The following is a 13,351-nucleotide window of genomic DNA, read 5'->3' as shown; positions in this document are numbered from 1 at the left end:
ATGCAATTTAATGAATGTTAAATTAGCATGAAAATTAAACGTTATTTTTAAAACTCCCTAAAACTTCAAAATGTTTCTAAATTATTTTTCCAAATATATAAAATGACTTCATTTTAATAAAAATAAACTATCTCAATGTAGGTATCTGATATGTATTTGTAGTGAGAATAGAAAACAGTCCAGAAGAAGCAGTTATTACTTTTTGAGGTGGATCGAAGTGGGAGGCTCTTGCTGCGGGCACTGAATGAACTACTCCGTTGCAAAGATTTTTGCTCTTCACAAGTTAATATGGGTTTTTGATGATGCTATTCTTCACAGAAGTGTGACCTAGCTGATTTAAAGGCTGATACAAAAAATATTGGTGGATGAGGAGCCCTGTCCTTGCTGATGCATCTTTCAAGGTTGATTTTGAGTTAGAGGTTTGCTTTGTCCATACAGACTTGTTTTTCTCCCTGCTTAGAACCAGCATGAAAAGAACGCAAGAAGAAACTTTGGTCATATTCAGATCACAGTTTTAAAACCTGAGCTAGCATGATAAGAGCAGTTAAAACATATTCTTTCTAACGGCACAGGGTCCCAGACACCAAAATAACCATCCATTCCCTAACCATCTGATGTCTCTCTGCTGTAAGTGGTAAATTAAAACTACATGTTTTATAATGTAAAATAAAGGGTGCCCCGAATAATAACTAGGTTCTTTAAAGTTAGTGTTTTGGGGGAAGCATGGAGGCTTCTTTGTAGCACTCCTTTGAAAACTATTTCTGAGAAAGCTCCAATACAAACACCTTTTTCTTCCTAAGGAATCAACCTTAGAGAATCAGCCTTAAGAATAAATCTGCTGGGCTAAATCTTCAACACTTTCCCTTTTCATCACCTTTGAGGCAGATAGCCAAAATTTCTTTAAACTGCTGATTTCACAATGGGATGACAAAGGGGTGTGTGTGTGTGTGTGTGTGTGTGTGTGTGTGTGTGTGTGTATGAATGCGTGTGTTTGCGTGCCCGTGTGCGCCCCCGTGTACAAAGGTGTGTGTGTGAGAGAGAATGCGTGTGTGTGAGTGCCCGTGTGCGCCCGCGTGTGCATCGTTTACCTTTTTACAAAATCCAGCATTTAAAAGATTTTTAAATTCCCCTTTAACAATCAAATGATTGAAAATGTTGTAATCGTTTTACCTTTTTTTTTTTTTTTTTTTTTTTTTAAAGTTCAGTAACAGCCCAGAACTGTAGTTTTGAACCATGGCATCAAATCTAAACACGACTAGGGAAGTGGAGCGGGGAGAAACAGCAGAGAGAAACAGAAAGGAAAAGCTGGTGGGCGGTGAAGCAGAAGGCTGGGACAGTCAGAGGGATTCGCCGTCTCATTCTTACCAATTCCTCCCTCGGCACACATCACAGCATGTTGGTCACGAGTCTCAAGGTGCGAGAAAAGAGTTAAGCACAAATCCGAAGAGTGAAAGCGGGTTGTGCTTCCACGCCAGCCATTTGCCTTCGGGGGGGAAAAAATTCACTTCTCAGACATCTCCCAAACTCAGCCCCGGAGCCGGCGCAGGAGCCTGTGCTGAGCTAGCAACCTACTTCTCGCTCCGCTCCTCCTCCCCTCTCCGCCAAACTGCAGAGCAGCCTGAGCTGCAGTGCACCGCCAATCGCCCGCCGTCCAGCCCTCCGTGACGTAGCAGGGGCAGGGCCTGGCAACGCCGGGCTCCCAGCTCCAGCTGTTTGACAGAGCTGCCCTTCTGCCCAGAGCAGATGCCCCAGTGACCCAGAGCCCTTGCAATCTCACCTCTGACTTTCACCTCCCAAGTACAGGTTGCTCGCGGTTGACGGTTTGGTTCATTGTTTTGCTGCAATTCTAACAATTCACTGCTTTAGCTAAACGTGGAACACTGGACAATTATTTTTTGGAGGGTAAAGAGATCAAATCTAAAAATGTCGCACCACTGCGTTCCAGCCTGGGCGACAGAGTGAGACCCTACCACCAAATACATAAATAATATATAATGTTACTGTTTTTATGACTAGAAAAGAAATGTGGAAAAATATTACAATTCTGATTTGGTCGTTTTCCTCACACTTTGCCCTTCCGTTCCCTTACTCAGGATAATGTGGCTTTGTCCATACACCTGCCAAGTCCGTTTGCTTAAAACTCACAACTTTTTTTGTTTTAACTTCTAAATAAGCTTCAGCAACCTGTCTGGTTCCTCAAAATGTCTAACTGATTTGGAAAGAGGAAAAACCATTTAGTGAAGGCCGAACCAATAACTCAGAACAAAACCTAACAATCCTGGCTGCCTGTTTTATCCCATTGAAACAAATATAAAAAGTGGGGCCAAACTCTCCACAACTCTCCTATATTGTTCTTCTCTATTCCATTCTCTCAAGTGTTTCTCTGATGTGCAACAAGAGTGAAGAAAACTAAATGAGCATGCAAATGTTTGACTATCAGTAAAGAGCTCACCAGTACAGACGCAGGGAGCTGGTTGGTCGACTTGAAAATTCTCTCAGAGCAAGAGAAGCCAAACAAGTTTCCGCACCCACTGAGAACGTGCTTCTGCCAGACGAGGAGAAACAAGTTCTGGGTGTGGCTTCCGGTGATGCTCCATTAGGGAAGCCTCCATCTGCAGGTAAGGACAAATCTCTAGAGCTTAGTCAAACTCAACCCTCAGAATTAACCCAGCCTAGTAGAACACACTGTCATTTATGTGGCCTCTGAAATTCCTGGCCCTAGTAGCATTTTTTGCAGTCATATGACTGTCTCTAACATCCTTTAAGATGAAACACATTTCCTATCTGAGAGTCAACCTTATAGAGGAGACTTAAAACGGTAGCAGGGCCTCCCTGAACTCTCCCAATCAAGCACTGGTGTTGTTACCTCAGCAGAGGGCCTTCCTGGAAACGTGCATACCAGCACAATTCAGGCATGTAGCTGGCATTTGCAGCCTGTTTGGATTGCTTAAATCAGTGGTTCTAACTAGCTACACATCACAGTGAACTGGGGAGCTTGATGCCAAGGCCCCACCCAGGCCAATTAAACCGGAATCTCTGGGGGTGGCGCTCTGGCAATGTCTGTTTTTGAAGCTCCTCTAGAAATTCTAATGTGCACAAGGGTGGAGAATCACTGGCTAAGATTTGAATTATTGTCTTAGGAGAAAATCTATATTATATTTAAGTCTAAAGAGCATAGCAGTAGAATAACGGAAAACATTATGTAATACAACTTAGCCTCATACATATTCTTTATATATTTGTTTATTTTAATATAAATATAAAAACATGTGAAGATACACCTCAAAATTGTTTACTCAGGGAAGGATAGTGAGGAGAGATTACTAGCTTTCTTTTTTTTTTCATTTTAAAAATAACATCTTTATTAAGATATGATTCATATAGCACACAACTGACCTAATTAAAATATACAAATCAATTGTTTTTAGTATAGTCACAAAATTGTGCAACCATCACCCCAATCAATTCTGCAATTTCATCACCCCTAAAAGAACCTCCATATCCATTAACAGTTACTCTATATTTTCCCCTCAACATCTGGCACCCCATTCCAACCCCAGCCGTAGGTAACCACTAAACTAGTTTCTGTGTCTATTTGTCTATTCTTGGTATTTCATACAGATAGAATAATAGAGTCTTTTGTGACTGGATTCTTTCACTTAACCTTAAGTTTTCTTTTTTTTTTTTTCGTTATGAATTCATTTTATTTTAGATACAATAATTCACGGACACAGATGTAAATGACGAGTTGATGGATGCTGACGAGTTGATAGGTGCAGCACAGCAACATGGCACAAGTATACATATGTAACAAACCTGCATGTTATGCACATGTACCCTAGAACTTAAAGTATAATAATAATAAAAAATAAATTAAAAAAAAAAAAAAAGAAAATGCAACAACCAAATGTGCCTACGAACAAGTCCCCACCCAGCCAAGCGGACTGTGTTCCACCTCCAGAAGGTGTCGCCGAGTAGACGACAACGCTTTGGCTCTGTGTCCGTGAATTATTGCATCTAAGATTACTAGCTTTCTATTTGTGTCTGTCATTTGAATGAAATTTGTGTCTGTATCATTTTAATAATTTAAATATTTCTAATAAAATTTTAAAAAATCGATACTCATAAATGCCATGAAGGTCATTGGAATATCCACTATTAAGATGAGTTTCTGTTAATTTATTAGGTTTTGTTGTATTTGGTGTTTTCTTTTTTCAATGCTTCTGTAATATCCAATTTTCTCCTCAGACTGATTCCTATTTTGAAAAAGATAAAATATGATTCTTAATTTAAGACATTAGCTACTTTAAATCTATATGGTCATTTTCAATTTAAAATATATTTACTTTCTTGTAATTTCAGAAACGTGTTCTTTTTTACGCTTCTCAGGAAGTTTTTTTAAATAAAACCAATATTTCAACTATATAATATAGAAGTGAGGGAACTTCATCTTTTCCAGCTAGAAAATTATTTGGACTCTCAACACTAGTAACTCTCAATACTTCATAATTAATTGTCAGTGGGAAATATGTGGCACACTAGGCCAATGCCTCTGTTTGACCTGGTTTTAAATCTTGGCTCTGCAAATTTTTAGATATGTGATCTTGGGTACCAATACTAAGCTCTATAGGTAAAATGGATCTAATAATATCTCCCTTTGCGTTGTTAAGACTATATGAAGTTAGGTAGCTGAAGTGCTTATCACTGTGTAAAACACATAATAGGTGCTTAATTAATAATAATTATCAATTCACTAACTTCTATTTTTCCCTTTCTTAGACATACTCAAGGATTAGTAAGGCAGCAGAAGACAAACAGTTATCAAAGTAAACAGGGTTCTTCCTAGAACCTATTATATTTGTTATACAGTTATATGTCAAAGAGAGACATATGCATTATTTCGGGCTACTACTTTAACATGTAACGTGTAAAGCAGCATGATTTACTTTTGTTTACCTCAAAATATTTCACATTTCCTAAAGTGGCACACAGGCTGATTTCTTATGATTCATAATCAGCCACAGCTTTTTCTTTGTACTTACTATGACTCAAGCACAGATTAGGACATTTCCCACCATCAGTTTTCGACTAACTTTTGGCAAAGAAGAAGGAGAAGGAGAAGAGGAAGAGGAAGAAGAAGAGGAAGAGGAAGAGGAGGAAGAAGAAGAGGAGGAGGAAGAGGAAGAGGAGGAGGAGGAGGAGGAGGAGGAGGAGGAGGAGGAAGAGGCGGCGGAGGAGGAGATCAATGCTGCAGGCAATTAAACTTGTCCCTTGTAGATGAGCCCTGATTTTAACAACATAATCACAGGATTTTATGTCTCTTTTTTTCTTTCCTTAATATTCATTGAGTGCTAGTGAACCATTTCTGTTAGACACTGTGCTAAGAAGTTTACAGCTATGACTTCATATATTCCTCTTATCATCCCTATGAGGTCATTCTTCATTTAGAGATGAGAAATCTGAGGCACAAAGAGTTAGAACAACTTATCCAAGATGGCAAGACAACAGGTGAAAGAGCTGGCTTGAGAACACAAATTCTTAATGCAGTTCTCTACTGTGGGCTAAGCAGCACAGCTTTCAATAAATTAGGGAAGTGAATAGTAAATTATTTTTGTTGGGATAGGGTAAAACCATGCTATGACTATAACTGCCTTGTTGACAGTAGAAATTCTATATTTCTAGAAACAAGAATATCTACATTATTATTACTAGTTGTAAACATAGATCTTGATTTTATGTGTGCATTTTTTTTAAGAGGAAATACATTTCTTTCCCTTTATATCAGGTGAGTCCCTTTCATCCATAGGAGAACAAATTGGTTTTTAACCTTGTAAAAAGCTTTGACATGCAGTGATTACACAGGATATCAGAAAGAGAAACTCCAGATTATCAGAAACCCAGGCTGGCCCCAGAGTTCTAGATAAGTCCATCAACCATTTATTGATTCTGTTTGTAATATCAAGAACACTGGTAATAGGACAGTAGCACAATTCCTTATATGAAATGATGGCCCTTTAGTCTAGGAAAAATAATTAGTTTCTTATTTAGACAAAGATAGGTACCAGAGCTTTTTTCTGAATAGATGTAGTTGAGAAAAAGAAGTATACATTTCTCTGGTTAATGTGTATTTCCCCTAGTGAGCAGAGAAGGCAGGAGTTTGGAAATTTTGGAGAGGTGAAAGGATGGGAGATAGTTCTATGTAGAGATAAGATGGAATACAGCTTCTAAGGAATGATATGTAATCTTCCACCAAATGTGGAAGAAGACCCATGACCAATTCCCTGAATAGGTATTGGCTGAGTTACTTTCAGAAAGTAATATCTTAAAAGTTTTGCTTTTAAGCTATTTTATCTTTCTATGGTGCTGTGTTCCTCACAAATCAGAGCTCAGGCAACAGGCTCTGGGTACACTGCAAGATAACACTACCAGCTTCTGCGACAGCTGCATGGGACCTGGGGTGTCTGGAGCTAACCATGGATAAGAAACCCATGGATCTGATGAAGAAGCCTGTGTTCCAGGCTCTCAAAGAGCACAGCAAGTGGCCGAGAGAATGTTCGGTGGGGTCGGCAAGGAGACTGGGCCAGCACAGCTTTAAACACCCTAGGTCCCTTGCAGCTGTCTTAATTTTCACATACCTTTATTCTTTATTTTCACAGTATGTTCTGCAAATTAAAGCTTGGCATGAAAAACTGAACTGGATTCAAAATCCATTCACATTATCACAAGAAATTCCAGTGTTACATTACTCAGTAAGATATTAGTTGGAATACTGTGACTGCCAATATTCAACCAGTTTTGACATAAAATGACAGCTTTATGTGGTTCAACTAAAAAAAGAAAGGACTATTACCATCTTTAAGTATAATGGCAATTATTGCAAAATCTGGTATGATTGTAAAAGTCATTTATAAGCTTTTGTCACATATTTGAGTGAACATAAATTCTCATTGATAGTAATTATCAAGAATTTGAATGAATCATTATAAAATATCAAAAATTATAACTAGCCATTTAAAGCACAAAAGCTCACATAAAAGTTCACCCAAAAAGAAGCTAGACACAAAAGTCTACATATTGTTTGATTCTGTTCCTATGAAATGCCCAGAATGGATAAAGCCATAGAAAGCAGAGTAGTAGTTGCCAGGAGCTGAGGGAAGAGAGGAATGGAGCGTGACTGCGAAGGGATACGGGGTTTCTATTTAGAGTGATGAAAATGTTCTGAAATTGAACCACTTAAAAGGGGTGAGTTTTATGGTACATAAGTTATATCTCAATTAGAAAATATATAAGAAAATTGTTCACTGAAGCAAGCAAAAGATAATAAGAATTTTAAAATGTTTTATGAGGATATTGTATATGAACTCAAAGTTTAATATTTTTCTCAATATTTTGAATTTTAATTTTTAACAATTCTGTAATATAAGGAAAACACAATGAGATTTTATACCACGCTCAATAGAGATCAGTTAGTTTACTTCATTAGGCTGTACAGGTATCATCATTTTTCATGAGTGCTAGCACATGAAAAAGTACTAAAATCTCTGTGCTGTATTATCCTCCAACCTGTAATGAAGTCTGTTCTGACCACTGGGAAAGTTAGGGAGGAATGTCTGCCTGGGAGGAAGAGACCAGAGAAAAGATGGCAAACTTGGAGGCTATATGACCAACTGGGATTAAAAATTCACGGGAAGGTCGGGCATAGTAGCTCACACCTGTAATCCTAGCACTGTGAGAGGCTGAAGCAAGCAGATCACTTGAGGTCAGGAGTTCAAAACCAGTCTGGCCAAAATGGCAAAACCCTGTCTCTACTAAAAATACAAAAAAATTAGCTGTGCCTGGTGGCGGGCACCTGTAATCCCAACTGCTTGGGAGGCTGAGGCAGGAGAATTGCTTGAACCCGGGAGGCAGAGGTTGCAGGTTGCAGTGAGCCGAGATCGCGACATTGCACTCCAGCCTGGGCGACAGAGCAAGACTCCGTCTCAAAAAAAAAAAAAAAAAAAATATTCACAGGAAGCACAAATTCAGGCCAGAAAATGATCAACCCCTCCTTCCTCTGTGAATCTTGTAATCAGGAGGAAGTTCTAGCTATTTTATTTGAATTTTGAGGGATAAAGTGACCTTAGAAGGCAGAAAGAATTTGAAACATGTGGATTAAAAATGAATTCTACAATCACTAGAAGAAGTTGGACCAAAGTGAATTAAGTCTTTAGTTTCAACCCCTCTGTACCCAGAACTTTGTATATCTTATTCATTCCCTTATTCATTGAACAAATACTAATAGAGCACAGAATATGTGGCAGGCACCATTTCGGGTGCAGGGAATATACAAAACAAACAAAAAGCCCTGCCCCTCATTGGATGGCTGTAAAATATTTCATATAACGAACGGCAATGTATGCCATGAAGAGCACTGCAAGGTGAGGAGGAGAGAGAGTGCCAGAGTAGGGGAGAGGGATAGCTTTGGATTTGGGGAAGATCTTACCAAGAATGTGACATTTAAGCAAAGATCTGAAGTAGGTGAGCGAGAGAGCCATAAGGGTGTCTGGGGATGGAGCGTTTCAGGGAAAGAGAACATGCAGTGCGTTGAGGCAAGGGTGTGCTACCTATGCTGGAAAGGCAGTAAAGCACTGGCATGCCCAGGGCACTGTGATGGGAGAACAACGTGGAGTTGGCAGTGGGAAGTAGTAAAGGTGACATCAGAGACATAAAGTCATGGAAGACTTTGGATGTTACCCTATGTATATTGCAAATATGTAGGTAGGTTTTGAGTAGAGAACTGATACCATCTGGCCTATGTTCCAACAGGATCCCTCTAGTTTTTTTGTTGCCAATAAACTGTAGGGAGCATGGTTGATGCTGGGAGACCAGTCAAGAAGTGATTTTAACAGTCCCAGGGAGAGGTGATTTTGGCCTAGGTTAGAATTGTAACTGTGAGGGTGGTGGTCAGCTTCTGGATATATTTTGAAGGTACAGCTAATTTGTTTGTAAATTGTGTGTGAGTTATGAGAAAAAGAAAGGAAGCAGGGATAATTCCAAGGTTTGGGGTGGAACAACTGGGAGACAGAAGTTTTTAAATTGTTCTAGGTATTGCTTACCTCCAGAATAATTGATTGCTAACATTCCCTAGATCTGACCCTGATAGGGATGGTAAAGAGTATGTGTGTGTCTGGGTGGTAAAGCTTTTATTTTATTTTCAGAAATGCTTTAGTATCTGATAATTGGCCACTTGGAATCAACAGTTATGAAGCATGATATTCCTTTAAGGATAAGTCTAGCTGGGCACTTTGATCCCCTAATAGTATTGCTGCTAAAAGCCTATTATATAGTAATACATTTTTTCTTTACTTGTTTCCCATTTAGCTACATTTTTTGAAATATTTTACTCTTTAACAGAATCTTGCAAAAATTTCAAAAGAGAAACTAATGATTTCAAAGTTCAAAGTGAAGTTTCAGAGGGGCTAGCAGAAGTTTTATATAGGATTTGTCATTTCAGCGGGCCTTAAAATATGAACGAGAATATCCTGATGGAGAAATAGAGGAAAAGCCTTTGGCTAAATATAACACAACAAGAAATAAGAAGAAAAACACAAAGATGTTAGAGTATATGGCCTATCTGGGAATTTTAAAAATATTTACGTGGCAAGAATATCGTAGAGAAGGAAAGAACAAAAATTAAGGCTCCACTGTGAAGGTTTTCAAGAAGGGGAGTTGTGGTCAGACTGGGGCTGTAACAAAGTAATTTAAAATAATGGGTAGTGTTGGCACTGTAGTGTGGGAGAAAAGAAACGAAGGCCTGAAACAAGAAACTGGCAGTGAGTGTGGAAAGGATGGGATATATTCAAGAGTTTCTTCAAGGCCAAGTCTTCCCTGTTACAAAAAGAAAAATGAGAAGGAACAGAGCTCCGCCCAACAATTTAGGTCGTATTCTTGCAGGAATGTTACTGTTCTGCAGGAATGGGGTCAGTCGGCGGGTCCTAAGCTCTTCAGAAGATCCTTGACCTGAATAGGCTGTACTAGCTGATGTATTTGTGGTCTGACAGATGAAACAGCACTCAAATGACAATAGGAAGTGACATTACTCCATTCATTTAGTTGCCTTATAAAAAGTCTAGCTCAAGTTTCCATACTGAATGTAGTGACATCCCTGCCATCTACTGGGTGAAGTGTCAAATCTCCTTTTTGAGTGATTTTGCTGATCAAGTATTTCCATTATCAGGATGTTCATTCATGGAAATATCACAATAGAAAGTCAGTATGGCCATATGGAAGTCGTACTGATTCCTGTGTGCCATGGAGGGGCACGCAGTTGAACTTCAAAGGTGCTGATGATGTTCTACCATTTCTTTCTTTCTTTTTTTTTTTTTTTTTTCTTTTGAGACAGACTCTTGCTCTGTCACCAGGCTGGAGTGCAGTGGTGCAATCTCGGCTCACTGCAACCTCCGCCTCCCAGGTTCAAGTGATTCTGCTGCCTCAGCCTCCTGAGTAGCTGGGACTACAGGTACGTGCCACCACGCCCAGCTTATTTTTGTATTTTTCATCGAGATGGGGTTTCACCATGTTGGCCAGGATGGTCTCGATCTCTAGACCTTGTGATCTGCCTGCCTTGGCCTCCCAAAGTGCTAGGATTACAGGAGCGAGCCACCGTGCCTGGCCAATGTTCTACCATTTCGTAAACTCAGTGGTGCTGTATTAGGGTTCTCCAGAGAAACAGAAACAACAGGATGTGTGTGAATGTGTGCGTGTGTGTATGTGTGAGTATAGGAAAAGAAAGAGAGAAATATTTATTTTTAGGTTAGCTCACAAGACTGTGGGGCTATTAAATCTAAAGTCTGCAGAGTAGACCAGCAGGCTGGAGACCCAGGGTTGATGTGGCAGTTCCAATTAGAAGGCAGTCTGCCAGCAGGATTCTCCCTTTTGCAGGGAGTGGTGGTGGAGGGTGGGGATACGGGGAGGGGGAGATCAGTCTTTGCTTATTAAGGCCTTTAGCTGGTTGGACAAGGCCCACCCACATTATGGAGGATAATCTACTTTCTAAAAGTCTTCTGATGTAAATGTTAATCTCATCTAAAAAAAAAAACCTTCACAGACATATCTAGAATGATGTTTGACCATATATCTGATACTGTGGCCCAGCCAAGTTGACACATAAAATTAACCGTGACAAGTGTGTACATGAGTCTTCCTTTAAACTATAACTACACATTAAAAATAAAAAAGACCAGGTGTGGTGGCTCATGCCTATAATCCTAGCACTTTGGGAAGCTGAGGCAGGAGGACTGCTTGAGCCTAGGAGTCTGAGACCAGCCTGGGCAACATTGTGAGACTCCGTCTGTACAAAAAAATAAAAATTAGCAAGGTGTGGTGGCACTTGCCTATAGTCTCAGCTACTGGGGAGGCTGAGGCTGGAGGATCACTTGAGCCCAAGGAGGTTGAGGCTGAAGTGAGCCGTGATCACAACACTGCATTCCAGCCTGGCTGACAGAGCTAGACCCTGGGTCTAAAAATACCAAAACCAAACCACAAACAAAGTAAAGGGAAAAGTCTAGAAAACATCCTAACTATTGCCTTTGTCAGCCAGGCAGGCAGAGTTGAGAGGCGGAAAGGAGGGCTGCCCAGACCCCTAAAAGGCTGACTCCCTTGCTGTATCTGAAACTGCTTCTGCTGGCACCTGCTGGCATTGACTATTCCTCCGAAAATTGCTACTATTTAAATCAATCCAGGCTATCATGTTTCATGTTCAGACTAATTTGAATCATTTGTCATCTAGAAGACACAATTCCTGAACTCACAGTAGGCACAGAGCAAGGCAAAATATGTATTTCTCTGTTCACCAAAGTGATGTTTCTTAAATAATGTTGTGTTTATTGAAGTTCCATAAATCAAATTTTATTTCAAATGCCCTAGAGAAGCTTATTGTTAAAGAAGGTTGGTGATGAATTCCTTTACAATTTCAAATTTTGTTATGTTCCTTTTCTTATAAAAGGGCAATTATTATGTGCAGTGTACTATACTAGCCTGCTAGATTCTGAATGGTTCTTTACCTTGTCCCTTGATAGGCTATTATTTTACATAAAATCCATTTGCCATCATTAGCATATGCCCTTTGTAAGAATTCTTAACAATGTTTTCATGTGTGTGTACCTTTTATTAAATCAGCTTTTACAAATGCTAACAGAGAGGGCTTATGTTATCCTTTTATATGCTCTTGATTTACATAGTTTAATCTGTGCTAAAAATTCATTTGATACTTTGGAAAATATTTCTTTGCATAAAAACAGGTTAGACTAAAATGGGTTTAACAAAAATGAATTTACAAAAGTGTCTGTGTTCTTTTTCTATTAATTTTTAAGATGTACTATCTCCAGCATGTAATTTTTACTCCCCATTCTCCCTACATTCCAGCATGTCAAGTGGACAGCTCTGTTTTACTATCAAAAAGTCAAGACTTGATTGGCTCTATTGAATTGTGTTCTGATGATGTTGATGCGATAGCCAGTGCTTGAGTCTGGATTGGACTTGACCACTGGTGACTTCAAATTCTGAGGACCTCTGTTTCCTCTTCTGTAATAGGAAGTCTGATTAGATGCCCTTTGAGGTTAGTTTGGCTTCTAAGACGGTAATTATCTGTCCCAGTTTTTGTTTCCTATAATTTAGCAATGATATCAACAGAAGGGCTATATTTGAAAATTTTACATACATCTCCCCGGATCTGAACATTCCTCATGATACTATAAATAGAAATGTCTTTATTCTTGGCATCAAATTTTGATTTAGAAATGTACTCATTTTTGGATACATACTGACATTGGGTTTTATTATCTGTCTTTTTGATTTGGGTGATTCCTTCCAACTAAATTGCCGTGCTTATCCATTTCTGCCTATGGATATTGAACCTATCTCCCAAATCCTGCTTCTTCCTTTACCTGAAGGTCTTTGATCACCCTGACAGTGAGTTCTCCTTCTTTTAAACTCCTGGCTTAGACCCACCATGTGACATTTGTCTTTATTTTTATTTTGTTTTTGGAATTTAACTAATCTAGAAAAATACAAAGTCCAGAAAACAAATTCATATTATCTTACCATTCAGAAATTCAGAATGAATTACATTTACCATTTTGGATTTTATGCCTCCAATCTCTTGTTTCTTGTGTTTTCTTTGTTTTGTTTTGTTTTGTTTTGTTTTTTTGAGACTGGGTCTCGCTCTGTCACCCAGGCTGGAATGCAGTGGCGAGATTTTGGCTCACTGCAACTTCCTCCTCCTGGGCTCAAGCCGTCGTCCCACCTCAGCCTCCCCAGTAGTTGGGACTACAGGTGCACGCCACCATGCCCGGCTAAGTTTGTTTGTTTGTTT

General features: G+C 39.3%; 1 protein-coding gene across 4 annotated transcripts in view; it reads right to left on the bottom strand.

The window, feature by feature from the left end:
- ATP10D (ATPase phospholipid transporting 10D (putative)) overlaps positions 1–13,351 on the bottom strand; it is a 279,019-nt gene that overhangs the window by 113,120 nt on the left and 152,548 nt on the right. For 2 of the 4 annotated variants that reach the window (XM_015450328.4, XM_074039724.1), the window contains exon 1: positions 1,366–1,610. The exons of the other annotated variants lie outside the window; for them this stretch is intronic. The gene's annotated coding sequence lies outside the window, so the exon portion shown is untranslated. Of the gene's footprint in view, positions 1–1,365; positions 1,611–13,351 lie in introns of those variants that run through there. 4 annotated transcript variants of the gene reach the window in all.

The sequence above is a fragment of the Macaca fascicularis genome, chromosome 5 (genome assembly GCF_037993035.2).
Source record: "Macaca fascicularis isolate 582-1 chromosome 5, T2T-MFA8v1.1".
Taxonomy (NCBI): domain Eukaryota; kingdom Metazoa; phylum Chordata; class Mammalia; order Primates; family Cercopithecidae; genus Macaca; species Macaca fascicularis.
This window is presented reverse-complemented; position numbering and strand designations above follow the sequence as displayed.